This window comes from Miscanthus floridulus, chromosome 18, assembly GCF_019320115.1.
Source record: "Miscanthus floridulus cultivar M001 chromosome 18, ASM1932011v1, whole genome shotgun sequence".
Lineage (NCBI taxonomy): Eukaryota > Viridiplantae > Streptophyta > Magnoliopsida > Poales > Poaceae > Miscanthus > Miscanthus floridulus.
In genome coordinates, this window is record NC_089597.1 from 61,862,432 (window position 1) to 61,888,604 (window position 26,173).

The 26,173-nt window shown below is 43.2% G+C and overlaps 1 pseudogene; it reads left to right on the top strand.

The window, feature by feature from the left end:
• Positions 1–26,173, top strand: part of LOC136523947 (uncharacterized) — an 80,053-nt pseudogene that overhangs the window by 2,454 nt on the left and 51,426 nt on the right.

Genomic DNA, 26,173 nt, shown 5'->3' on the forward strand with positions numbered 1-26,173 from the left:
CGAAATTCTATCTTGGATAGGAGTAGAGCATGGAAACTAACCCCACATATGCATCCTCGCGTGGGATTAGGACCTATCCTCACCTATTAGGTAGTAGGAATGTCGTGTAGATACAATTGATGTTTGTATTACTCGTCGCTATATATGTTAGAGGATGGAGGACTGTGAGTGGATGTACACGGGCCGTGCAAGTCAGGGTCAGGTCATCAATGAATAGATTGATAAGACCGATGCTTTCTTGGAACGGGCATTTGGCGTGGCTGCTAAAGGAGCGAGTAAAATTTGCTGTCCCTGCAGTAAATGTGCAAACTGGAAAAGACAAACGAAGAAGGTCATGGGGGAACATCTTTGGAAGAATGGATTTACGGCAGATACTCACCCGGTGGGTCATATCCTGGTGAAAGCCGATCGTATGAGAGAGGAGGTGGTGAGACCATGCGTCGAGGATTATGATGCTGATGCGGGGCCTAGTCAGACATGTAAATGACGATCACGAGGCACAGTTCGCTAAAGGACATACAGAGGAGGACGCCAGAGGCCAACCCAAAGGCGTTCTATGACATGTTTGCCCGCGGCACAGAAACCCCTTCACGGCCAGACAAAGGTTTTCTCAACTAGATGCCATTGGACGCATATGGCGTTAAAGGTCCCAGTATAGCCTGAGATCGAGACGCCTTCGATGGTATATAAAAAAAAAAAAAAAAAAAAAAAAAAAAATTGACAGTTATTGGCAGCCTACTTCTAGAGGGTCACCTTTTGCCAAAGAGCCATGCACGAGGTCACAGAAACTCCTTTGTTTCAACTTAAGATGCCGTAGGGTAGATACATGCTTGCCCGAAGGGGTGCGTCCTATTTTAGGAAAGAATACATGGAAGCAAAGTAATTGTACAAAGTGTAAATCCTCTAGGTTCCTAGAGGTAGATTCTGGTGATGGCTAGAAGAGGCAGCTTGACATTCCCATAACATCCTACGGCACCTTCCGTTCAATACCGAGGATCGAACGGCTATATATGACCGAGGAATCCGTGAAACAAATGACATGGCACAAAATGGCAAATGATACAATCCTGACAGGATGGTCATGCATCCGATGGTGAAGCATGGACCCACTTTGATGGCATTCATCATGAGAAAGCTAAAGAGGCTCGTAATGTACGTGTTGCACTGGCAACAAATAGGTTCAATCCTTATGGAATGATGGCTGGCCCCATACACATGTTTGGCCCATGTTCATTATCCCCCTCAATCTCCCCCCAGCGTATGCTTTGAATGACAGAACATATTCTTGTCGTTGATAATTCCTGGACACCCGGGGAATAATATGGGTATGTTCATGGAGCCTGTGATTGATGAATTGGTCCGTGCTTAGGAGGAAGGGGTATGGACATACGACTGAGCTACAAAGAAAAACTTCAAAATGCATGTTTGGTACCACTACTCCCTGCATGACTTCCTGGCGTATAGGATATTCTGCGTCTGGTGTGTTCACAGGAAGTTTCCATGTCCAGTATGCAAGGAAGGTCTGAGGTTCATTTAGTTGCAGAAGGGTGGTAAGTATTCATCATTCGACAAACATCGGCAATTCTTCCCTCTTGACCATGCATTCAGACGAGACATCAAGAACTTTATGAAAGATGTCGTAGTGACAGACCCTGCACCACCGATAATGACTGGTGTCGTGGTTCGTGAACAGATAGATGGTCTCATGGTCAATCCAGAAGGTGGTTTTGTGGGATATGGAGAGCAACATATGTGGACTCATAAGTCGGGCCTGACTCGGCTCCACTATTTTGATGACCTTCACCTTCCATACAACATTGATGTAATGCACACTGAAAAGAATGTCGCCGAGGCACTTTGGGCAACAATCATGGATATTCCTAACAAGTCAAAGGACAACATCAAGGCTAGAGTGGATCTAGCAACGTTATGCGATAGACCAAACCAACATATGAAGCCTCCTAGTCGCGGCAAGACATGGAGAAGGCCTAAGGCCAATTTTGTCTTGAGCAAGCCCTAAAGGAGGGAAGTACTAGAATGGATGCAGACGTTAATGTTCCCTGATGGGTATGCAGCTAATCTGAGGAGGGGAGTGAACTTATCTACTATGCAAGTCTTAGGGATGAAGAGTCATGACTACCACATATGGATTGAGCGGCTTCTTCCGGCGATGGTCGAGGCTATGTCCCTGAGCATGTCTGGCTAGTGCTGGCAGAGTTGAGCTATTTCTTTCGCTAGCTTTGTGCCAAGGAGTTATCTCAGACCGTGATTGCTGACTTGGAAAGAATGGCACATGTGTTGCTCTGTAAGTTGGAGAAGATCTTTCCACCCGGCTTCTTCAATCCGATGCAGCATTTGATTTTGCACCTCCCATATGAGGCATGAATGGGGGGGCCCGTGCAGGGCCGTTGGTGCTATCCAATCGAGAGATATCTAAAGGTTCTTCGAAAGAAATATAGAAATAAATGCAAAGTCGTCATGAGGGTGGGAGGAGGCAAGAAGCATGGGCGGTACTGGAATGGCGCCAGCGCAATCGACTCAGCCGCTAGTCCTAGTCTCTCCTAGGTTCGAGCAAGCAGCACGAGCAGGAGCCGGGTCATACGACCTCGGCAGGACACTTCACACCATCGGGTGGAGGCACTCGAGGTTATTCCTACTTTATTCGTCGTTCATTGGTTTTTTCATACATTTCCTTTGCATTATTGTAACATTAGGGTAAATATATTGTAGGCCCAGCTAGAACAAGAGATGAGGATATGGGAGCAGATACAAACAAAGATGGAGAGGGTGGAGGCCGAGCGGGAGGCCGAGCAGCGGAGGATGGCGGAGATTCTTCAGTACATGCAAAGTCTTGGCGCCGCTACAGGTGTAGCTCCGCCACCTTCGCTATTCGCTCCACCTCCACCTCCTCACTATTCTACTCCTATGAGTATAAATGTTTTAGTTTGTATGTTCATGCTTACGGTCAAACCTAGTGGAGTATGAAAGTTTTATTCATGTATGGTATATATTTATCTTGTCTCACACATGCAATCTCTTCTCCTTTGTGCAGAATCAATCGGCGGCATCGAACGATCCTCATGCTTCAGCGAATCCTTCACCAAATCAGTGATGATACTTGTGGTTGTTAATGATACTTCTATTTGCAATTGTGGTTGACGATGATGGAGCACTTGGATTGCTTGTGAACTTATTTGTGATATATTGTGAGACATGTGACATTTGTGATATATATATGACGTTTGTAATATATATGTGGTGTTGGTGATATATATGTGATGTTGATGATATATATGTGATGTTGATGATGTTTGTTATATATATCTTCTGTTTGTTTGGATGGGATGTAAAAAAACAAATAAAAAAGACTGTTTTCAGTCACTTTGCCGAGTGTAATGGCCATGACACTCGGCAAAGTGACCATCTGGGAACTACCTGAGAACATGCTTTATCGAGTGCAATGGCCATTGCACTCGGCAAACATCACAAATTTGCTGAGTGCCACGGTCTAGGCACTCAGCAAAGGTCACCACTTTGCCAAGTGTCTTGTCGGCGACACTCGATAAAGTGGCCACCTTTGTCGAGTGTCTAAGTCAATAGCGCTCGGCAAATCGGGTACTTTTGCCGAGTGCTTGACCTTGACACTCGACAAAGCCGCCGTCATGGTGGCACTCGCCATCACGGCCACTTTTCTTCGCCGAGTGTCAGATTGGCACTCGGCAAAGGCTTTGCCAAGCGCCCGACAAAGTGCACTCGGCAAAGAGGTCTTTGCCGATAAACTGTTTACCGAGCGCCCTTTGCCACTCGGCAAAGGCTTTGCCGAGTGTGTATCGGCCTTTGCTGAGTGCCTCAGGCACTCGGCAAAGAAGCCGCCTCTGGTAGTGATAGGACTATATTTGTAATTCTAATAGTTGCATTGATCTCCCTTATGTATCCTGAGTGTGTACTGGCAAAAGGAGAGTGCATGCTAACTATAGCATGCAATCTACCATGTCGCCGTGACCGTGACTATATCCCGCGTAAATCCTGCTCCTCTATGGGCATGTGGTAGTACATAACCATACCTTCGCTATGGGCAATTTGGGCATCAGAGCATGCCAAGCGTTGGCGCAGACCACCTCTCATCGACATGGGGCAGCGGCGTGTCATGGGTGCACGGCTCTATCCAGTAGCTGCATAGTTGTACCACTGGCAGAAACAAGAACTTCTCTTTATCCAAACAAAATCTATCCGCTTTCTCCTGTTGCGCTCCGCACTACTACAGGAATCAATTTGCGCAGCGTGGTCAAAATGGGCTCCGTGGCGGGCACCTCTTTTGCCCGCCACGATTAACCGGTGGCCGACCAGCGAGGCCGGCCACCGAGGCGCTCGCTGTGGGAAAAGGGTTTATCGGGGCGGGCCACCTTACTTGCCCGACGTAGGAAATCGTTATTTACCGCGGCGGGTGGTATGAATCGCCCGCCGTGGTTAATATGATTTACCGTGGCGGGCTCTTTAAACTGCCCGCCGTGGTAAAGAGTTGATTTACCGAGGTGGGCGCTTTATCTTGCCCGCCGCGGTAAAGCCTGTACAAATACACAACACCACCCCTTCATCTTCTCCACGGGTCTTCCTCTCTCGAACTCAGGGGGGAGGCTTTGCCCTAAAATTTGAGGAAACTTTTGATTTGAGTTGAAGGGCTTGGATTTGGGGGAGGAGGACATCATAAGAGGTTCATAAAGGCTCTCCCTCTCTCCTTCCATCCTCTCTCTCTATTTCCATCACCTAGTGTTCTCTCTAGATCTAGATCAATTTTAATGGAAAAAATGATGTCATGTATTTCTTTAACTTTAGATTCATCATAGATGCATGCTTCATCTTTCACATCGTCATTTCCTCTCTTTTTCATGATTTTGGACGTAAAAATTATCAATTTCTCCTAATTCTTCTTTATTTGTTGATTGTGACGGATAATGTTCGTAGGTATGATGGATAGGTCGGAATGGATGTACCGGATCGATAGAGTGAATGATCCGCGGTACCTCTTTGAATTAAGGAAGTTTATTGCTGCTGGTAAAGCTCACCGTGAGAGACTGAAGTGGATGACAACCATATGTCCATGTTCTCGTTGCAAGAACCTAAAAGCCCACCGAGACAGCGAGGTGCAAACTCATTTGATCATGTATGGTTTCGTCGAGGGCTACACAGTCTGGACATTTCACGGCGAAAGAGTTGGTGCGAGTGGCGGTGCATCTAGAGTGAGCTCTTCGACGTCAACGACGACAGCACCACCGGTGAATAAAGATCCTTTAGGAGCACCTGGCTCCTCATCATCTTCAACAGCAACTACGCCAGTCGATAGTGACAACAGTTGTCGTGATTACATCACGGTGGATAATCTAATGCAAGACATGGCCGACGAAGCCGGCAACGGTGGGGATGGTCAAGATACTGTGAGCCAACCCGAGGATGTGTAGCTTGTTGAAGATCTAGTCAAACACTTCGATGAAGACGACGTTGTGTTGGGTTGCCCAAAGTGGTTGGAGAATTTTAGAGAGTTGAAGCAGGCGGCAGTTGATCCTCTCTATAAGGACGACGGCGATTGTCCGAAGGAGTGCACGATTCTCCGTTTTAACCTCCATATGTTGATGTTGAAGGCTTGTCATGGTTGGTCTGACACTAGCTTCAATGAGTTGTTAAGCTACCTTGCCACCATGTACCCAACGGCTAACAAGGTGCCTGCCAATACTTATCGGGCCAAGAAGCTGATCCGGCTAGTGGAGATGAAGCTTAGAAAGTTTGATGCATGCCCTAACCACTGCATCCTGTATCGGGGCAATGAGTATGAGAATTTGACGAGTTGTCTGCACTGTGGCTTTAGTCGGTATGAGAAAAATGCTGGTTGTCGCATGGATGCAGAAGACGAGGGAGGCTTGTGGGGTGGTCGGAAGAAGAACAAGACGGGGGCAAAGAAGAGTAGTGTGGCCAAACAGATCTCGGCTCAGCAGGACGATGAAGAAGAGGGTTACACACACAGGAAAAGTCTAGCACTATCGGTGTGGTACCTGCCCATGACCGATCGCCTACGTGTAATATTTGGGAACCCAGACGATGCCAAGCTCATGTCCTGGCATGCATCAGCTGACCGCCTGAAAGATGATGGCAAGCTATGGCACCCATCCGATGGCAAGCAGTGGAAGGATTTCGACGAGGCCTACCCGGAGTTTGGCAAGGAGCCAGGCATGTTAGGTTCGCGCTGAGTACCGACGGGATGAACCCGTTCGGTGAGCTTAGCAGCTCGCACAACACTTGGCCTATCGTGCTCACCATGTACAACCTACCTCCCCATCTATGTCAGAAGCATAGGTACCTTATGCTGACCATGCTTATCTCTAGACCGAAGCAGCCCAGCAATGATATAGATGTGTTCCTAGAGCCATTCATGGAGGAAATGAAGATACTATTTGCTGTTGGGTTCCAGATGGTGGATGCATCCCACAAGGAGAAGTTCACACTAAAAGCAATCATCTTTGTCACCATCACCGATTACCCTGGTCTCTTCTCACTATCGGGGCAGATCAAAGGGAAGACCGGCTGCGTAATTTGCATTGATGGGACCTGCTACACTTACCTTAAGGGATCCAATAAGATGGTGTACACAAGGCACAGACGGTTCCTCGCCAAAAATCATAGGTATAGAAGAAGTATTATGAACAAATACTTTGACAATCAGGACGAGCCACAGCGTGATCGATCGACGCAGACTAGTTGGGGGACAACGGTGTATGATATGGTCAAGGACATGGATCAGGTGGAGTTTGGAAAGAAGAAGATGTCGCCTGAAGAGGGGACCAAGCAGACAAGGAAGCGAAAGCGGGACCAGACGAAGGAAGTCCCCACCGCCGTTCCTTTTAAGAAGAAGTCAATTTTCTTCAAGTACCTGTCATATTGGAAAACACTGAATACACCCCATGCCATCGACTGCATGCACCTAGAGAAAAATGTCTTCAAAAGCACGATCGGTGTCCTACTAGACATCAAGGGCAAGACAAAGGATGGTATCAAGTCACGGACAGATCTTGTCAATCTGGGCATCAGGTCGAACCTTCACCCGGGACCACCTCAGAACGGTAAAATCGATATCCCGAGTGCGGTATGCAACCTAACGCAAGACAAGAGGACGACTTTTCTTAAGTTGCTTAGGGGTATCAAGGTACCGACTGGTTTCTCTTCCAACATCAAGAGCCTAGTCTCCATGAAAGACCTCATAATGATCGGCGACAACTCACACGACTGCCACGTCATGCTGACGGTGTTCCTACCAATTGCGATTAGGGCTATCCGTCTAGAGTACATGAAGATGGTCATCACACGGATGTCATACTTCTTTAACTACATCACCCAGAAGGTCATTGATAAGGCTGAGCTGCCCACCCTGAAGGAGTTCATCACGGAGACCCTTTGCCAGCTCTAGATGTGCTTTCCACCATCTTACTTTGATATTATGCCACACCTAATGATGCATATGGTCGATCAGATCCATCAACTGGGCCCCATGTACCTACACCAGATGTGGACGTATGAGCGGTTCATGTCCACCCTCAATAGATACGTCCATAACCGTGCTTACCCAGAGGGCTCTATGATCAAGGCATACACAACGGAGGAGGCCGTGAACTGGTGTATGAGGTACATAAGAGATGGGAGGGTGATTGGGCTGCCTGTCCATCACCACAAAGGCAAAACCTTAGGGATGGGGTTCACAGGCCGAAAAGTACGCACCGATGTGGCAAACCGAACGGTGCAAGAAGCTCATTACAACATCCTTCATCAGTTAGTGAGCATGGAGAAATACATTGAAAAGCACCTGGAAGACATCCGCACCGCTAATGACAGACAGCGCATGGAGGCATGGGTCCAGAACCATCACAAGAGCAATTTCATAGAGTGGCTCAAAGAGCAACACATACCCCTTGAAGGATGCCCTGATGAAGATACGAAGACCATTAAGAGGCTTGTGTTAGGCCCATCTAGCCAAATCACCACGTGGCAAGGGTATGATGTCCAGGGCTATAGGTTCCACACGAAAGACAAGGACAAGAAGAGCTCGGCACAGAACTGCGGTGTTCGATACGAGGGTGAAGAAGAGTCCACGGGCCAGAGGAGGCAATACTATGGGCAAGTCAAAGAAATATGGGAACTTGACTACGGCCAAAACCTATGCATAACCGTCTTCCGTTGCTAGTGGGTCAAACCGAATGCGGTTGCAGTGGACAGTTATGGGCTAACCACCATGAACCTCAAAAGTATCGGCTACAAAGATGACCCGTGGGTACTAGCAACCAATGTCGCACAAGTGGCCTACTATATATATATGCAGAAGACCCAAAAAGGCATGTGGTTGTGTCCAAAAAGCAGCGGATTGTGGGAGCTGATGGGGTGCAGAGTCCCGATCAATACAACAACTACGCAGAGCTCAAGCTTTTTACCGATCATCCAAAGAAGATCAAGGCCATCAAGGACCGATTCAACAAGTCTAGGATGATGCCGTGGGCCCGCCCTGATGGTGAGAAGAGGATGGTGAAAGCACCTGTACCAAAATGATATATGTATCCCAGAGACATATATGTAATAATATAGCTCGATCTATTGAAGACAAGTTTTGTAACTTATTATTAATATCATGGAACCATACTACTCTACTAGTACTACTGAATCTACTACTACTACTATACAATACTACTCTACTAGTACTACTCAACCTACTACTACTATAGAATACTATAAAATATTAACCGTGGTGGGCACGTAACAGCGCCCGCCGCGGTTAATCGATTAATCACGGCGGGCAGTCTAAGGTGCCCGCTGCAGTAAACATTTACCGTGGTGGGCGGCTTAAATTGCCCGCCATGGTTAATCTGTGGCTATATATGTGCCGCTGCTCGCCCAAATTTTCTAAGTATTTTGCGCCCTCTAATTCGACCCCGAAGGGCTGCCAAAACTTAGCACCGCCGCCGCCATCCCCACCGCCGAGCTCCTCCGCGGTGACCCTGCCCCTGTCCTCCTCCCCCGTGCCCGTGCCCCGCCCCCATCCTTGGAGCCTGGAGCCATAGCTCCGGCCGCCGACACCGAGGGCCACCGCCACCCCCGCTGCCGAGCTCCTCCGTGGTGACCCCCGCCTCCATCCTCCTCCCCCATGCCCGTGCCCCGCCCCCCGTCCTCGGTGCCTGGAGCCATAGCTCCGGCCACCGACACCGAGGGCCACCGCCATCGCCCCCAGCGACCTTGGTCGACCACACCGACGCCAAGGGCCACCGCCTCCGTCCACGCGCCAGAACCCTAGCACCGTGCTCGCTCCTTTCTTCCCCGGCTCCATCTCCGAGGTTTGAAACTGTATGTGATTTCTCCCTTCTGTGTCCATTTCTGAGCAATGCCTATTTCTACACATGGAACTGTGATGAATTGGAACTGCCTGTGATGAATTTGAACTGCTGCCTGTGATGTAATTAATTGAGATCTGAGCAGATGCCATTGCCAATGATGCCACCGCCAATGTTCAGCTACTGCTCCTATTGTGCATGTTGCCTGTGATGCCTTCTATTTCCTAATTTGAACTGAGCAGTGCCTACTTTCTATTTCCTAATTTGAACTGAGTAGTGCCTACTCTTTTTCCTAATTTGAACTGAGCAGTGCATGTGATGCCTTCTATTTCTTAATTTGAACTGAGCAAATGGCTGTCTACTATTGCTGCCTACTTGAGATGAATGTCATATGTGATGCCCTTACTGCCTGTGATGCCTAACTTCAATAGTAATCTAAGCAATGCCACTGCCTATATGCTGCCTGTGATGATTTTTTCAACTTACAGCTACCTGTGATGCTTTTTTTGACTGAGCATAATGCCTGGATGAATTGGGATGGAATTGGGATGAATTTTGATAAATTGGGATGGATTTGGGATCTATTTTTTGACACTGTCTTATCTGTGTGGCATTTGCGATGATGATTTTTTGTTAAACTTATAAAAACATGTGCTGAGGCAGTGGCATGCAATGATGTGGTTCTTCTTGTGCTAAGGCAGCGACGATGAGATAGTTCTAGTTTCATGCATATCAACTCACGCAGCTCCTCCCCAGTCCCCCCTCCCCTGTCCCTACTACTACCCCTATCTCTCTATAATACTATACTGTGATGTGATGCTATTTTATCCTATTTTTGGTGATGAGATCAAGTGGGCTTGTATCTAATCCTATTTTTGGAGTTCTATTGCTGCCTAGCTGTGATTCTAGACTTCAATGCTATTTTTGGCAGTGTCAATTTTTGGATTTCTATTGCTGCCTGTGATGCCAGACTTCAATGTTGAGCAATGCCACTACCTATGATGCCTCTAATAGGTTATGATGCCTATGATGCGATTTTGCATTCCCTTGCTTCCTTCTACAACAGTGTGAGTGCTCAATTTGATGGTCGAAGACTTAGCCCTACCACTATGTGCTCAGTTTGAGTGCTCAGTGTCCTTCTACTATAGAATACTACTACTACTACTATACAATCTACTACTAAACTCTACTCAATCTTCTACTAAACTCTGCTAACACTGCTACTACTGAACTCTACTACTACTGTCTTGTTGGTTGCTGTCTTGCTGATTAAATTGAGCAGTTCCTCTACTACTCTTACTCTTACTAACTAAATTTGATTGAGCTGTGATGGGGGTTTATTGCTGCCTATGATGCCAAACAAACTTTTGAGCTGTACAGCACTTACTCTACTCCTCTTACTCTACTCTACTCTACTCTCACCTCCTCTAGTCTTCTACTCTATCTTGATGGCCGAAGGACTTAGCCCTTTGGGGCCAAATTTTGAAACTATCTTAATGGCTTTTGTTTGGTATTTGCAATGATGATTATTTTCACACTTCTAAGCTGAGGCAGTAGCATATGCAATGATGTGAACCCTTTTATGCTGAGGCAGCAGCGATGATGATCGAGTGCCCCCGCTAAACTAGGATGGCTTGTATACCAGATACAAGCAACCAATTTAAAAGCGATGTGATAACAATGGGGCAAATCTGAGCCAACTACTACTACTTTACTACTCTAGTACTACTCTACTTTACTACTCTAGTACTACTCTACTTTACTACTCTATAACTATGTCTATACAACTGAAATATGTATTCATTGTAGCTTTCCAATGGCGGAGGAACCGATAAGCGAATGGCGCGACCCTACCCCTAGTGCATCATCATCAACTAGCCTCGAGAGCCAAGTGTCCATGACCCCGAGGCCAACAAAGAAACATCGTACAGAGGAGGAAGATGATCCGACCTACCAACCGAGGGATGACGAAGTTGAAAGTGCGCGGTCTCCAAACCCTGAACAGATGCCAGTGGTGCCTCGAGAATTGAATTTCGAGGAGGAACAAGTCAGGGACAAAGAACCCCCCACTCCATCTCCAACCACTTCAGGCAAGTCTAGGGGTCAGAGGACAAAGCTGAGAAGGGGGAACACGGGAGGCACCAGAGGGAAACCCACGGCGAAGTCCATGTGATCCATGAGGTGGGACTAGAGGGAAACCCATTGTCGCCACCCACGGTCCTTGCCAAGTTCAGCAACCAGGTGGCATGTATAGTCAAGGACAAGGTGGAGATCACTTGGGAGGAGTGGAACAATGTCCTAGTTGACTACAAGACACATATCTGGGGTGAGGTGATGAGGAGCTTCCATTATCCCGAGGACGCCAATCTGAACAAGTGCAGGGAGTGGGTCATGCACATGGTAGGAAGAGCCTTTAGAAACTTCAAGTCCATGCTGACCAGGTACTACCTGAAGCTAGGCAAATCACCCTGTGTCAAATACACTATGGTGAAGGAACATCACTGGGAAGAGTTCTGCAAACAAAGAACAACATAAGAAGCAAAGGCAAAGAGCGCCAAGTTCAGCGCACTCGCGAAGAAGAACCTACACCCCCACCACTTGGGCATGACTGGGTTTGCTGGTAAGAGGCCCTAGTGGCGGGAGGAAGAAAGGGCTAGAGCTGCCACCGGGCTTCCCAATCCGTACGACGGTGTAGACTTGAGGGCTAAGGACTTCATCTATGCCCGCAAGCCAAAGAAGCTCAAGGAGGGCGCGAGCAAGTTCAATGAGCCCAAGTTTAAGGAGGTAGAGAGGGCTCTCATCGAGGCCACTAAATCCAAGGACAGTTTCAAGGTTTGCAAGGGCCAGGACTTGCTGACCCTGGCGCTGGGAACCCCCGAGCACCGTGGCCACGTCCATGGCATGTCGTCAAAGATGAGTTGGAACTCAGTGGAGTCATGGCAATCCGACGCTGCCACATACTGGTCAAGGCAGAGGTACAAGGAGGGCATCTTTCAGAAGGGCTATGATCAAGGCATGGCCGAAATGATCAGCCGATCCATAAAAGAAGCCTTCACGAGCAATAACCCAGATATGGTGTCGATGAGGTCATAGATGCTTCGCTAGGCTGATGTGGCTGTGCCTCAAGTTCCACAAGGGCAGACACAAGGGCAGCCACTACCGATGATCGAGGATCGCCCAAGGCACCCCGTCGATGACATCCGGGAACCCATGCGCATCCACCTCACGATCCCGTTCGGCAGGGCAAAAAAGTTGACCGTGGGTGAGGGTTACATGCACCCCAAAGAAGATATCAAAGATTTCAACTAAGACTAGATCCCTGCCAACTATGATGCCGTGATACTTACATGGTATGCGACTGAATACGAAGAATTTGAAATGGAATATCCAACTGCAGAAGGGGCAATGATCCTTGGAGCTGCCATGGGTTTCGAAGTCCTGTGGAACAAGGACGACATAGAGATCATTCTCTCGATGCCGACTTCTACGCCGACGGCGACACCAGCATCACAACCATCCGTTGCCGGATCTTGTCCCCCCGATGATCCGGATCACGGCGACGGCGATGACGAAGGCAATGGCGGGGATGACAAGGGAAGGAACTCACCCCAAGGCACAAGCCCTCACCCTCGTTCTCCTCCTCCAACAACAAGTCCACCTCCACCTCCCGGTAGTCCGTCTAAGGGCACGAGCAAAGGACCGGGAGGCACGGAGGAACCGGGGGCAAAGACATCGCCTGCTGCCATTTCGAGCACAAGCCACTATCCTCCACCGCCGGTGAAGACTAAAGGCGACCAAGGGCAGCTCACATACTCACTTGAGTTCGAAAGGTATGGTAGCAGCGAGCATAATTTGCTAATAACTTTTCTTTGCCATAATATGGTACTAACATTTCTATCCCAGGCCGAGATCACCTTTCCATCTATTTCCTAAATCGGATGACTGCCCCGACCATTACGAGCATGGGAAGTTCATGATAACCAAGGCCCAGCTCGTCGACGAGGAAAGGTGGGAGACAAGGAGGTTTCATCTCTGGTACATGGAAGCGGCAAAAGCTGGCCTGCATGGTTTTCTAGTCAAGGTTGTGGCGGAGTACTTCCACTTGCCCGACAACGATGTAGAACTCCCTGTGGTTTTTCATGACATGTACAGACTACTGCGGGAACAAGACCTTGACATCGCCCAAGTCACCTTGTTCTCTATGTAAGTGATGAATTGCGAGTTTCACATATCACCTGCCTTTGAATCGGTCAAGACTACTTATATATGCCACGATGGCTTGTCCTTGTAGGTTGATGGCCTATATATCCAAGGAACTAAAACTTGATGTTATCTATCTATCTCCAATGCATATTGCTCAAAGAATCATCATTGGTTACCTCCTAGATGACAATCATCCAACCATGAAAGACTTGACCAAACGACAGAGAGAGGCGCACAGGAAGAAACTGATGGACAATGAGAAGTTGAACATTTCAAGGTACATACTAGGAGCAATGAAGAAGATCAGGGGAAATGGGTGTATCCTAGCTGCCTACCACTTTGGGTAAGTCGAAGACATGCCTGTAGAGATAAGTGGGTAGCTAGCTAGTATTATTATTTCTTGTCGTAACCTGTATTTTGTTTCAATGGCGTAGCCAAGGCCTCGAGGGTCACTGGGTTGCATTTATCATCTACCCTCAGGATAGCAGGGCCTGCGTATTTGATTCGTTGACAGTGCCAAACTTAAAAGGGTACAAGGCCTTTGAAGATTGCCTCAGAGTGTAAGTGACTAAACTGTCTTCTCATATGCGTTCTAATGCCCTGCCTAATACTAGTACATTTCGTATAGCGCTTATAAGGAGTACGTGAAGGATCTTGAATGCTATGATCGAAGAATAGAGAATTTTAAGGCTAAGCATAAGAACCGCATCAAAATCAGAAGCAACTTTCCGGTAATTATTTGAAAGGTTTAATTGTGCTTTCCGTTCATATGCGTTCTAATGCCTGTGTTGTAATGCTTGTGTATCGATCATGCAGTGTGCCAAACAACCGGTAGGATCACAAACCTGTGGCTTCTACGCCTGTGAGTTCCTGAGGGCGTGCAAGCAGTACAGCAGCAGTTGGAGGGTGCTCAAGAATGGATTGAACTGGTGGAGAGACGTGCAGAGCACCCAACACTCCTTCAAGCAGACAAAGGCGGACATATGTAAGTTTGTCTTAGACAAATGCGTGCTTGAAGGGGGCACGTTCTTCAATGAGAACAGCCTGCTAGCGATTTTACCGGAGTATAAGAGGCTGAGGAAATGGCCCACGATGATGCGTCCGTAGGATTACTCCTTAGCGCATGTATAACGACTTTAATATGTAAATGTAATGAATTAACGATGACAAGAACGACTAAGTGAATATATACATATGTATATTATCTCATGTGTAATGCCTGCATACTTTTTAAGTTTAATCTGTGAAATCTGGATGTGATTTGAATTTGAATTTATATGCCTGCTGTATTTTTTTTTAATTCAAGAAATAATTTACCGAGGCGGGCAAATAATAAAGCCCGCCACGGCTAATGAACATAACCGCGGCGGGCCACAAAAGGTGTCCGCCGCGGTAAAATAATTTACCACGGCGGGCGGTGTAACGTACCCGCCGTGGTAAAAGTATATTTACCGCGGCGGGCACCTTACACCGCCCGCCGCGGTAAATCGATTAACCGCGGCGGGCAAAGCCGCCCGCCGCGGTTAAGCCACGATTTACAGTGGCCTCTAGGCCGCGGCGGACAGCTTTGCCCACCGTGGGAAACCGAAAACGTCCGTCTCCAGTAAAGTTTGTGTAGTAGTGCCGTGCAGTGTAGGAAGTAGGTTGCTGGGAAATTTTTTTGATGGAACCACGAAGCCGCAATCCATGCGCAATGGCTGCTTAACATGCTAGAAGGGCGCGTTAGGCGGAGCTTCCCACCCGCTACTCCAGAAGAGCGTCGAACAGCGTCGTCGAGGCAGACAATGCCGGAGGGTGCGAAGCGCGGGGCTTGACCGAGCGGATAAGGAACGAGAGGGAGAGAGAGTAAAAAATAGAGAAAGAGAAAAAAATAGATGAAAGTATTATAATCATTTTATCTTATAAAGTTGTTTCACCAGATGTTGTATCAGAACAGCTTTACCTTTATACGTGGAAGTGTTCGTAGAACTAGAGAAAAAAAGAGTTGCTTTACGGATGAAGCAAACGCGTGCTGAAACTATCGTCCAGGCCCTACGGCGCTCGCGAGCCGTGATAGAGACGCTACTCTATACACTGATACAGTGGTCATCATTGACTCATTGTAGGTCTCGCACCGTCAGCTAGGTATTCTCATGGCAGCAGCGATCCCATGCAAATTGCATGCCCCCGCATGTACCAGAAAAAGGATCGATGTCAGAGTTAATCGATCGATCGATTGGCTGCATTGCATCCCCAAGTAAATGGTTCTGGAAATTCTCAGATCGGACGACCAGTTACGTTGCCAGGAATTAAAAGAAAAACAAATTAGGGGAGTTCAAGCTTCAGACAATTGTGAGTCGAGCGCTAGAAGAGAAAAAGCTAGCTCCATTATTTTCGTGTTGAAATTCAAAAGTGGCGCGCTTTGACGTAGTGCAAACGCGAGTTGCGACGGCCAACCAGTCAAGAAGAATATCGATACTTTTCCCTGTGTGCCATTATAAAAGTTCGTAATTCTCTGTGTGCTTTTGAAAAAATTCAGCGGTCTTTAGCGCCACTACTTCAACTTTTTCGTGTCCTCCATGCCACTTCCGTCAGTTTGGACTCTACGCCGTCAAACTACAGGTGTGAAAAGACGAAAATGCCCTTAAGTTCAAATATGTTATTAATTTTTTTGAGCATCTTAACGACTTCAAATGAAAAAACTCAAAACTAGAAAGTTGTAGATCTCGTCGAGATCTATAATTTTTATATAATTTTTTTTTCATTTAATTCCGTAAAAAAATGTGATTTGATATGATTAATATATCTTAGAAAAATCATATTATTTTTTTTACGAAATTAAATGAAAAAAAATTATATGAAAATTATAGATCTCGACGAGATCTACAACTTTCTAGTTTTGAGTTTTTTCATTTGAAGTCGTTAAGATGCTCAAAAAAAATAATAACATATTTGAACTTAAGGGCATTTTCGTCTTTTCACATCTGCAGTTTGACGGCGTTAGAGCCTAAACTGACGGAAGTGGCATGGAGGATACGAAAAAGTTGGAGTAGTAACGCTGAATACCGCTGAATTTTTTCAGAGGTGCACAGAGGATTACGATCTTTTATAATGATGCACAGAAAAAGTCTCAAGAATATATGCAGCCCCGTTGGAAATAGCGAACCACCTAGTACAACGTACGCAATCGTGTGATTGCGGCCGCGGCCAGCCTTTGGAATCGGAAGAATATATGCCAAACTCTCTCAAGTCCTCAAGTGTCAAGTCAACTACGTCCACAGAATGACAGAAGCTAAGGTCTTGTTTAGTTGCCAAACTTTGGATATGCAAAGTTGACAAAATATACTGTAGTGTCACTGTAGCATTTCGTTTGTATTTGGTAATAATTGTTCAACCGTTGACTAATTAGGCTCAAAATATTCATCTCGTAAAGTACATCCAAACTATGCAATTAGTTTTTAATTTCATCTACTTTTAGTATTCTATGCATGTACCGCAAGTTTGATGTAACAAAGAATCTTCTTTTTACATAATACCAAAGTTGAAAGTTTGGGATAAACTAAACAAGGCCAGAGGGCGATGTTGCCGCGTGCTAGCGTGAAAGAAAGCCTTACCATGAGCGCGTCTGCTGGCCCACTACGTACCATGGTCTGTTGAACGTTGCGCGACGACAAGGGCATGCAAGGCACTGATCGCGGAGCGAGCCTTTATAAACGCATCACTTCCCATGACTAAGGCAAAGGCACTCCAGCTATCAAGCAGAGCAGTTCGCTTTTTAACTGTAAGTTGCGAACGTTAGCTATACTATAGCCTCTCCATCTCCATTATTGGCACCGTTAGGCTGTGTTTAGTTCCCAAAAAGTTTCCCAAAAAGTATTATAGTAGCCATCACATCGAATCTGACGATACGTGCATGGAGTATTAAATGTAGACGAAAAAAAAATTAATTGCACAGTTTGGTTAGAAATCGTGAGACGAACGTTTTGAGCCTAATTAGTCCATGATTAAACAATAATTGCCAAATAAAAATGAAAGTGCTACAGTAGCCAAATTCCCAAATTTCATGAACTAAACACAGCCTTAGGGCGCGTTTAGATGCAAAATTTTTTAGGTTTTGGCTACTGTAGCACTTTCGTTTGTATTTGGCAATTAGTGTCTAATTATGGACTAATTAGGTTCAAAAGTTTCGTCTCGCGATTTCTCACCCAACTGCGTAATTAGTTTTTTTTTTCGTCTACATTTAGTACTCCATTCATATGCCGCAAGTTTCGATGTGATGGGAACTGCGTAAAATTTTTTGGGAACTAAACAGACCCTTAGTTCTGCTGCTTGGCAGTGCCTGCTCATTGTTCATGGTGCAGGTGCGCAAAGGTACATGGTCGTAGCACCTAGTTCGCTGAAGCCATCAGAAGTCTGTTCAGGCCATAAAGGTAAATGAATCTTTGTAGAGACTGTTATATATTAGAGGTGTTTGGGGGGTGTGTGTGGGGGGGGGGGGGGGGGGGGGGGGGGGGGGGGGGCGGGAATAAAAATGCTAAGCAGTGCCCGGTTGTTTTGTTGTTGCTGAGTAACTGTTTTTTGGCCGTCCAATCTGCTGGGGGCCAGCTGAGTGCGTTACTGATTTGATTTTTTGGGAGTCGCGCCCGAAGTTTTGGCTTTCGTTTCCCCCTTTCCCCATTTCATTTCGCTTCGTCTTCTTCGAGACGAGTCGGGGCAACTCATCACTCCCCCATCGCGGCGACTCGGTGGCCCCCAGTCGTGGTTGACTCGTTCTCCGGCGTCATGGTGACTCATAGCTCCGTGTCTTTGTCGAGCTAAGTTATCTCATTTGCGCGCCCTTTTTCTGTGTTATTCATTTGTGTTTGCTTAGATCAGACGTTCGACACCCCATCGATGTTGTTTTTCTGCGCAGATCTGGGGGTGGAGTTTAGTTTACTCATGTTCAGGTTCCAGGTTGTGTGTCAGATTTAGGTTTCAATGTCAGATTCGATGTTGTAGGTTCAGCTGATTTGAGATCCGAGCTCCGTTGTCATAGGGTTTCAATCCAGGTTGTATGTCAGTTCTAGGTTGCAGGTTTTTTCTCACATTTCGTGTTGGTTGTTTGTATTACGAGTCATTCTCCTAGGGTTTCATTTCCATGCTTTATGTCAATTCTAGGCTCCAGGCTGTGTCAGATTTCGTGTTGGTTGTTTGTATTAGGAGTCGTTCTCATATTGTTTCTGGTAAGTGGGATTTGTTTTCTGTGGTATTGTATAGTTTTTTAATTTTTTCGAACTAGCTTATGATCTAATCTGCTCCACATATTCAGCAAATAGTTGAATGGTAGCTGATGCTTGAATGATACTTGTTGATTTTTTTGTCAGTTATCTGATGTCTGATATGTCAATGCTTGCTGATGTATTCTTTTTAATTTTGATTATATTATTTTACTTGATATTTTCTGTTTTTGTGATCACTGTGTATATGCCAGTAGATTATGCAGTTAAATACTTCTTCAGTTTTTAATGTTTTTTTATTTTTAAGTTTCACTTTAGGTTCATCTGATTAGTTTCACTTTCAGTAAATTTTATTTTCAGTTTTACTTTAGGTTCATCTGATTAGTCTGATGCCATGGACTTTGTTGGTAAAGCGGCCTTCAGTGTAAGGGCACCTATTTTCATCAGTTGAGATATTTTGCAAACTCATTCTTTTTTGGATTTCTCAAGTGGTCAGCCGTGAATTAGTCCTTCGACTCGTCAGGTTAGTCATTGAAGCAAACATGGAAGTACCGTTTTCACTGAATGAGCACTAGTCTTTGATTACATGTAATTTTCATTGTCTTTAGTTCTTTTGATTTCCCACTCTTTCTATCTTTAGAGATTTTGTTATCATTTGAGTTCATTTTATATTACAGTTATTTGTTCAAGCATAAGATGTTTTTTTGTCGATTCAGTTTTAGAGGTTTAGCTCTAGGATCATCTATTATTGAAGACTCATGGCCTCTCTGAAATAGGCTTTTTTTTGGCGAAATATACATTCATTGATGTGTATATTTAGTGATTACCCTTGTTTTTTTTTTTATTCGGGGGCTTTTCTCACGAAATGGTAGTTGATGCTTGGAATGATAGTTTTTAATGCCATTTTTTCCCTGCTACCTGATAACTGAATAGTTGATTTTACTTTGTTTTAACCCTTTCTCGATGTCTGATGTTTGCTGCTTTTTTTCTTTTTTGATTTTAAGTACTAATTATTACTAATTTTTTCAGGTAAAATGGCTGCTAGGAGGAAATTCTCCCGTGTTGTTGAGGAAAGTAAAAAGTAATCGGGGAGACCATTGTCAGGCAGGAGCTGAATCTGTAAGTGTTTGTTGTACTTGTTTTATATGTTTTAGAGTAAAGTGCACCAGCGGTCCCTAAACTTGTACCACTGTGTCATTCCGGTCCCTAAACTCGTAAATTGACCGTTTAGGTCCTCAAACTTGTTCATCTATGTCATCTCGGTCCCTAAACTTATTCGGCTGTGTCATCCTGGTCCCTAAACTTACAAATCATCCATTTAGGTCCTCAAACTTATTCAGTTGTTTAATCACGGTCCCTAAACTTGATTTTGAGTCTCATCTGGATCAAAACAGGATGATCTAAAAACTTTATATCAAAAAATAATTCATAACTTTTTCATATGAACTCGAATGAAGACAAACTTTATATCAAAATTGTAGCCCTCGACACGATCTACAACTTTGTAGTTGAAAAGTTTTTGAATTAAAACTGTTTAGGGTCCCAAAATATTATTGTATGTTTATAGATTTTGAAATTTGAAATTTAAAATTAAATTTTGGGACACTAAATGACTTCAAACAAAAAACTTTTCAACTACAAAGTTGTAGATCGTATTGAGAAGTATAACTTTCATATAGACCATATGATATCCAAGATTGCTTGCTAATTTTAAATTTCAAAATTTAAAATCTATAAACATACAATAATATTTTGGGACCTTAAACAGTTTTAATTCAAAAAAAAATTCAACTACAGAGTCGTAGATCGCGTTGAGGGCTACAATTTTGATATAAAATTTGTCTTCATTCGAGTTCATATGAAAAAGTTATGAATTATTTTTTGATATAAAGTTTTATATCACCTGTTTTGACCCAGATGAGACTCAAAACCAAGTTTAGGGACCGGGATGACACAACTAAATAAGTTTGATGACCTAAATGGGTGATTTGCAAGTTTAGAGACCGGGATGACACAGCCGAACAAGTTTAGGGACCGAGATGACACAGATGAACAAGTTTGAGGACCTAAACGGTCGATTTGCGAGTTTAGAGACCGGGATGACACAGCGGCACAAGTTTAGGGACCGCTGATGCACTTTACTCTATGTTTTATTTATTTTCTAATTTTATATATTTTTTCAGGGATTTATTTCTACTGAAAATATTAATCTGTTGGAGCAATTTGTTGTTTTTTGCAAATCCAAGGTATTATTGTTTGCCCTCTTTTTTTTATTTTTTTGCAACCATTTTATTGTTTCCTTCATTCCTGTAGAAATTGAATGAGCATAATGGAGCCCCCCAAGGAATCCATGGAGTTTGTAATGATCAAGAGAAGGTTTTTTTTTCTTCCCCTGTTATTTTCTTTGTTTTTTTTATGATTGTAACATTTTATAGTTTTTGTATTTAAAAGGCTCATGGCGAATCAAATGGATTCAGGGACAAGCTTAACATGTATTTTGGCGAGTTTTTGCCTGCAAATGTAAATTGTTTTCGATTGTTTATCATTGTTAGTTGAATATTTTGCTTTCTTATTGTCTTAATTTTTTTAGGTGATTGATGAGTTATGCAAGCTTGTTCATGAGAATTCTTATGGGAAGTGTAGTTTCTGTTTGTTGCCTACTGAGAGTCTAGTTCTCAGTGGTCTTCAGATTCTGTTAGATGCTACACAGAGTGTCGGTGAGCTGAAAGAGAAGAATGTTGCTCTTTCAGATTTGTCCTGAACAACCAAGTTATTGTTAATGATAAGTCTGTTCCATCTATTCCAAAAGGTATTTTTCTTTTTTTTTTCTAGTTAACATGCGCTGCTAATCGATTATTTTTTGTTTTTCATGGTCTGTCTTATTTATGTTTTCAGTTGTTGCATACATTTTTAAATTTTCTTTAACTACACAGATAATCGGCACAGTTCATCAGTCAAGGAGCAGCCTAATAGGCGCAGTGCTGAAGGAAATTTTGAAGTCAGCAAGCCCATAGGAGATCCAAAGAATGTCGACACCACTGTTTCTCACCCCACAGGTTATAGTCTACTGTCTCTTTTTTTTATTTTTTTATTGCCTAGCGAGCTCTAGTCTTTGTAGTTCTAGTCGTATGGTGGTTCATGTCCATTGCGAGGACTAGGGAGTAGCTGACTATGGGGTTTTTTCTCTCTGATCTGTTCGAGCTGCCATAGATGTTCAGGTTATAGGTTCAGGATCAGTTTAATTTTAATTGTATGAGCGGTGAGGTTGCAAATTTTTGTTCAGTTTTTAGTTTTTTTTGAGCTATCATTTGGTTGAGGTGTTTGCATATCAAGGTAGTTATATTGTTTAATAGTTATTTATTTCCTTTTTTATTTGCAGAATTCTATTGCACCTTGAGGAGCTTCAGTTTTTGCAGATGGCAATTCGATGAGAAATTCTTATTTGGTTCTGGACACTCCTGTAGTTATGCATCAGGGCAATTTTAAAGTTGATGAGTTTGCTTCTGTTCCAGGTTTTACTTTTTCTGTCATCTTTTTTTTGCATATTTTTTGTTATAATGGTTTTTCTTTTTCTTAGTTGCACGAAATGTTCCTATTATGAACAATAAACCTAAAATTGAATCTGCTAAGGTAAGCAATCTTTTATTCAGTTATTGTTTTTAGTCAGTTTTTTATATTGATTATTATATGTAGTTGCAGTATTTTTAGTTTAGTTTCAGCTGAATGTAGTTTTATTTTTGGTGCAGTAGGATTTATGTTCAGTTCAATCTAGTAACCTGCATTAGAGTTGTAGTGAACTACAATAGAGTTTTTCTGTTTAGTATTTTAGTTCTATTGTGATTTAGTTAGTAAATTTTAAGTTTCTTCGTGCTGCAAAAGTTCATGTCTCTATCTTCTCTAGGTGTGGCTTGGTTTTTTGGTCACAAGCAGCTGCAGCCTGATTGTTTATTTCATTGATTGCAAAATTTTTTAGTTATAATGTATTAGTTTTAAATTTTCTTTGGAACTCAGTTTTTAGTGGTTCAGTGATTTACAGAAAATTCGTAGTAGTAGCAACTCTTTTGGTTCAGTCTTATAGAATCTATGTTCAAGTTTTGGTTAAGATCAGTGTATCCTATTTTCATTCAAAGTTCAGTTTCCAGTCTTACTTTAGAGTATAATTTACTTTTGTGTTGAGTCTGTCAGCTTTTCTTCACTTGCTTTGTGTAGCTAATGCAGACTCCGATGGAATAGATAAGCACTATCACTCACATTAACACATTTCAGGAATGTCCTGTTCTGAAAATCTCAGTTCTAGAACCACAAAAGGTGAGCTAGATTTTCTTTTTTTAGTAGTGAATAGTGATGGGCAATTGTTTCCTGGAGAGTTCAACAAAAGCCACTTGAAGTTTGACTTCCTCATAAGTGATAGCAACTAGCCAGATAGAACATATCAAGATAACGGAAATTTCAGGGCTCATATTGTACAACCTAATGCAAAACTTTATTTGGTTTTGCTTGCATACAAGTATAAAGATCTGGAGTTTATTTCTGTTTGAGTTTTGACACTATATGGCCTTCCAAAAGCTTAACTGGTCCGAGAACTATTTTTTCATTAATTTACAAATAGAGTAGCACTACAATTTTTTGCAAATGTCTATCTGGATGAAAAAGTATGGCTTGTCGAACTGCAGTTTTGGTTTTCCCTCTGTCCATAATTGAATTCTTTTGATATAGATAGCTTTGTTCAGGTTGACCATGACTGATTTTTTTTTGTGATAGTAAAAATAGTGCAGAGTCAATATCCTCTGTTCAGCTTACAGCATTGCATTTGTTTTTTGTTAGCAAGTCAATGTTTATTAAAATTGAACAGTTACGACCGGCATAGACATTGTCTGTTGGTTACTCGGTTTCTCACAGCCTCGGAGGATGCTTACCCCATCTGTGACCTCATCCCTTATGAAAGGTTGTACTCAAGCTACTTTGATAGAGGACTGCTTTTCGAACTTTGTGAATGAACATAGAACCATTGTAATGAGTAACTTTCAGAAGCTTGCAGTCTAGTGCAAAGTTCATATGGTCCATACTATATTCACTAGGGAAATAGAGATTGTGGGTAACTTGTTTATGCTCTATAGTACTCTCCGTATCCCGAGAATGAAGTATTGTGCCATCTTAGATTCCTCCCAAAGTAACAATACTTCATGGAAGCCAATGAAGGAAATTCTTCAGACAAAACTTACTACGAAGAGCAAGTATCAGAAAGTGTCTTGACCAAATTAGCCTCTCTGATACTCTAAAGTTAAGTAGCCTAATGCTATCACTGATGTTGGAAAAAGGATGACATGCTTCTCTTCCCATAAAAGTTTTTCGCACCGAATCTCGGGGGCGAGATTCCCATAAGGAGGGAGGGCTATAACACCCCAGGTGTTTGTCACCAATTAAGCAATGGGTTTGAGCTCAAACATGACATGTTAAGTGGTGATGAAGGTTTCACGATCAAATCTACAAGAGTGAGCTCCAACTTAAACTTGGACAACACACCCTTACTTACACATGGACCTTTGTTAAGATTATGCAAGAGTAATGTTAAACATGCTTATTTCATGTACATTACATCAACATGCATCCATCTTGACCAGTGGAAAAGTTTCATGAAGTTTGGAATCAAGAAGTCACATGAAATGATAAGTTACACTAGTACAGAAACGGGTTTTACTCCCGGTTGGGAAACCCCTTCAGTCCCGGTTTCCCAACCGGGAGCACGAATTTGGGACTAAAGGGCCACTCCTTTAGTCCTGGCTTCTCGCCCAGGACTAAAGGTTTCCTTTTTTTCTTTTTTTTGTTTCTATTTTCAATTGATGATTTGTTTTGGTTTTCGAATAGGTTTTCGAATATGTATTCTACGCTGCTAGTAATATACGTATTCTACACGTTTATAATGTTCGAACATTTTGTACAAACTAAAGTATGAAACTAACGTATATATTACATGCATATACATATATTGTATGTTATTTTATGTATATATAATATGTATATATATATTACAAATAAAGCTTGCATTGTATATTCTATCATATCCTTGGGATAACAAATTCACTCCATCTGGTTTGGCTTCCATGTTTCGTTGATGTCATTGTAGAACTCGCCGACGGGGTTGAGGACCTGGTCATTAAGAAATCCTGCTATGGTCTCTTGAATTGCTTTCAGTTGGTCACATCGTATGACTTTTTCCTTCAACCATAGAGTCTTCAATAAAAGTTAAAGGAAAAGTATTAATATATATATATGTGTTGGTCACGTGATTACTTATATATATGAGCAACAAAAGAAATTGTGAATATATGAATATATTTATATAACGTACTTTGAGGATCTCTTCAAGAGTTCTTTCTGCGTACGCCATGATGAACTCGCAAACATAGTATCCACAGTAGTTGTTCCCCTATTCTTGCCTCAGAACCCACTTTTACAAGAAAAAAGATCTGGTGAATTGAAAGCATGCATGGTGTTAATTGAATTATATATATATATAAATGTCGCTAGTACTTACTTTGTGTGCGATTACATCTAGTGGCGCTTTGCAATGTTTCATGTGGTGATTCTCAATGAAACTTTTCCAAACACTGCGCCCAATAAAATAAAAAATTAATTTGGCCATTAATATTTATTGCAGTTAAGAGATCGGGGTATATATAGTTGCTAGAGAGACCAAATTACCCTTGGATAATATCTATCATGTCTTGGTACTCTGTTTGCTCTATTCTTAACGAGTCTAAGATGCTCAACCGACTATTGGCCATATCGATGACCATCAATATCTAGTGATTGCTGCATATGTTTTTATACACAAATATGATCGACATTAACTAGAGTCAACATATATATATATATATATATATATATATATGGGAGGAGATAGCTTAGCTAGTAAGCAAATAATTGAACAAATATCCATATGATTGACATTAATTATTTAACACTCACTTGAAGTTGTAGGGGAAGAGTATGTTCTTGTTTTGTTGGTTCACTAAGAACCTCATCAGATTTTTCTCGAGTTCAGCTTTCCATTGAGGCGGGGGTTAGGGTGTTTGAATACGACATTTGGATCAACGAAACCAACATCATTATCCTTTCTCTTTCTGAGTTCTGTCATCTCATATCTGCATATATAAAAATATAGTGTGAGGATATATAATTTATATATATACATGTAGCTTTATATATATACACTTTAATAGTAGAAAATAATCACACTTGCAGACAATAGCAGCTAATGAGACTTTTGTCGAGAGAGTCTAGGTGGCATAGTTGGTGTAATTCTACAAACTTGACATATATAACATCATCGCTACGGAAGTAATGTTGGTTTCTAACTCTGACAGGAACAAAGGCCTCTCCCTGTTCACACGCCACCATGTACCACTTGTTTAG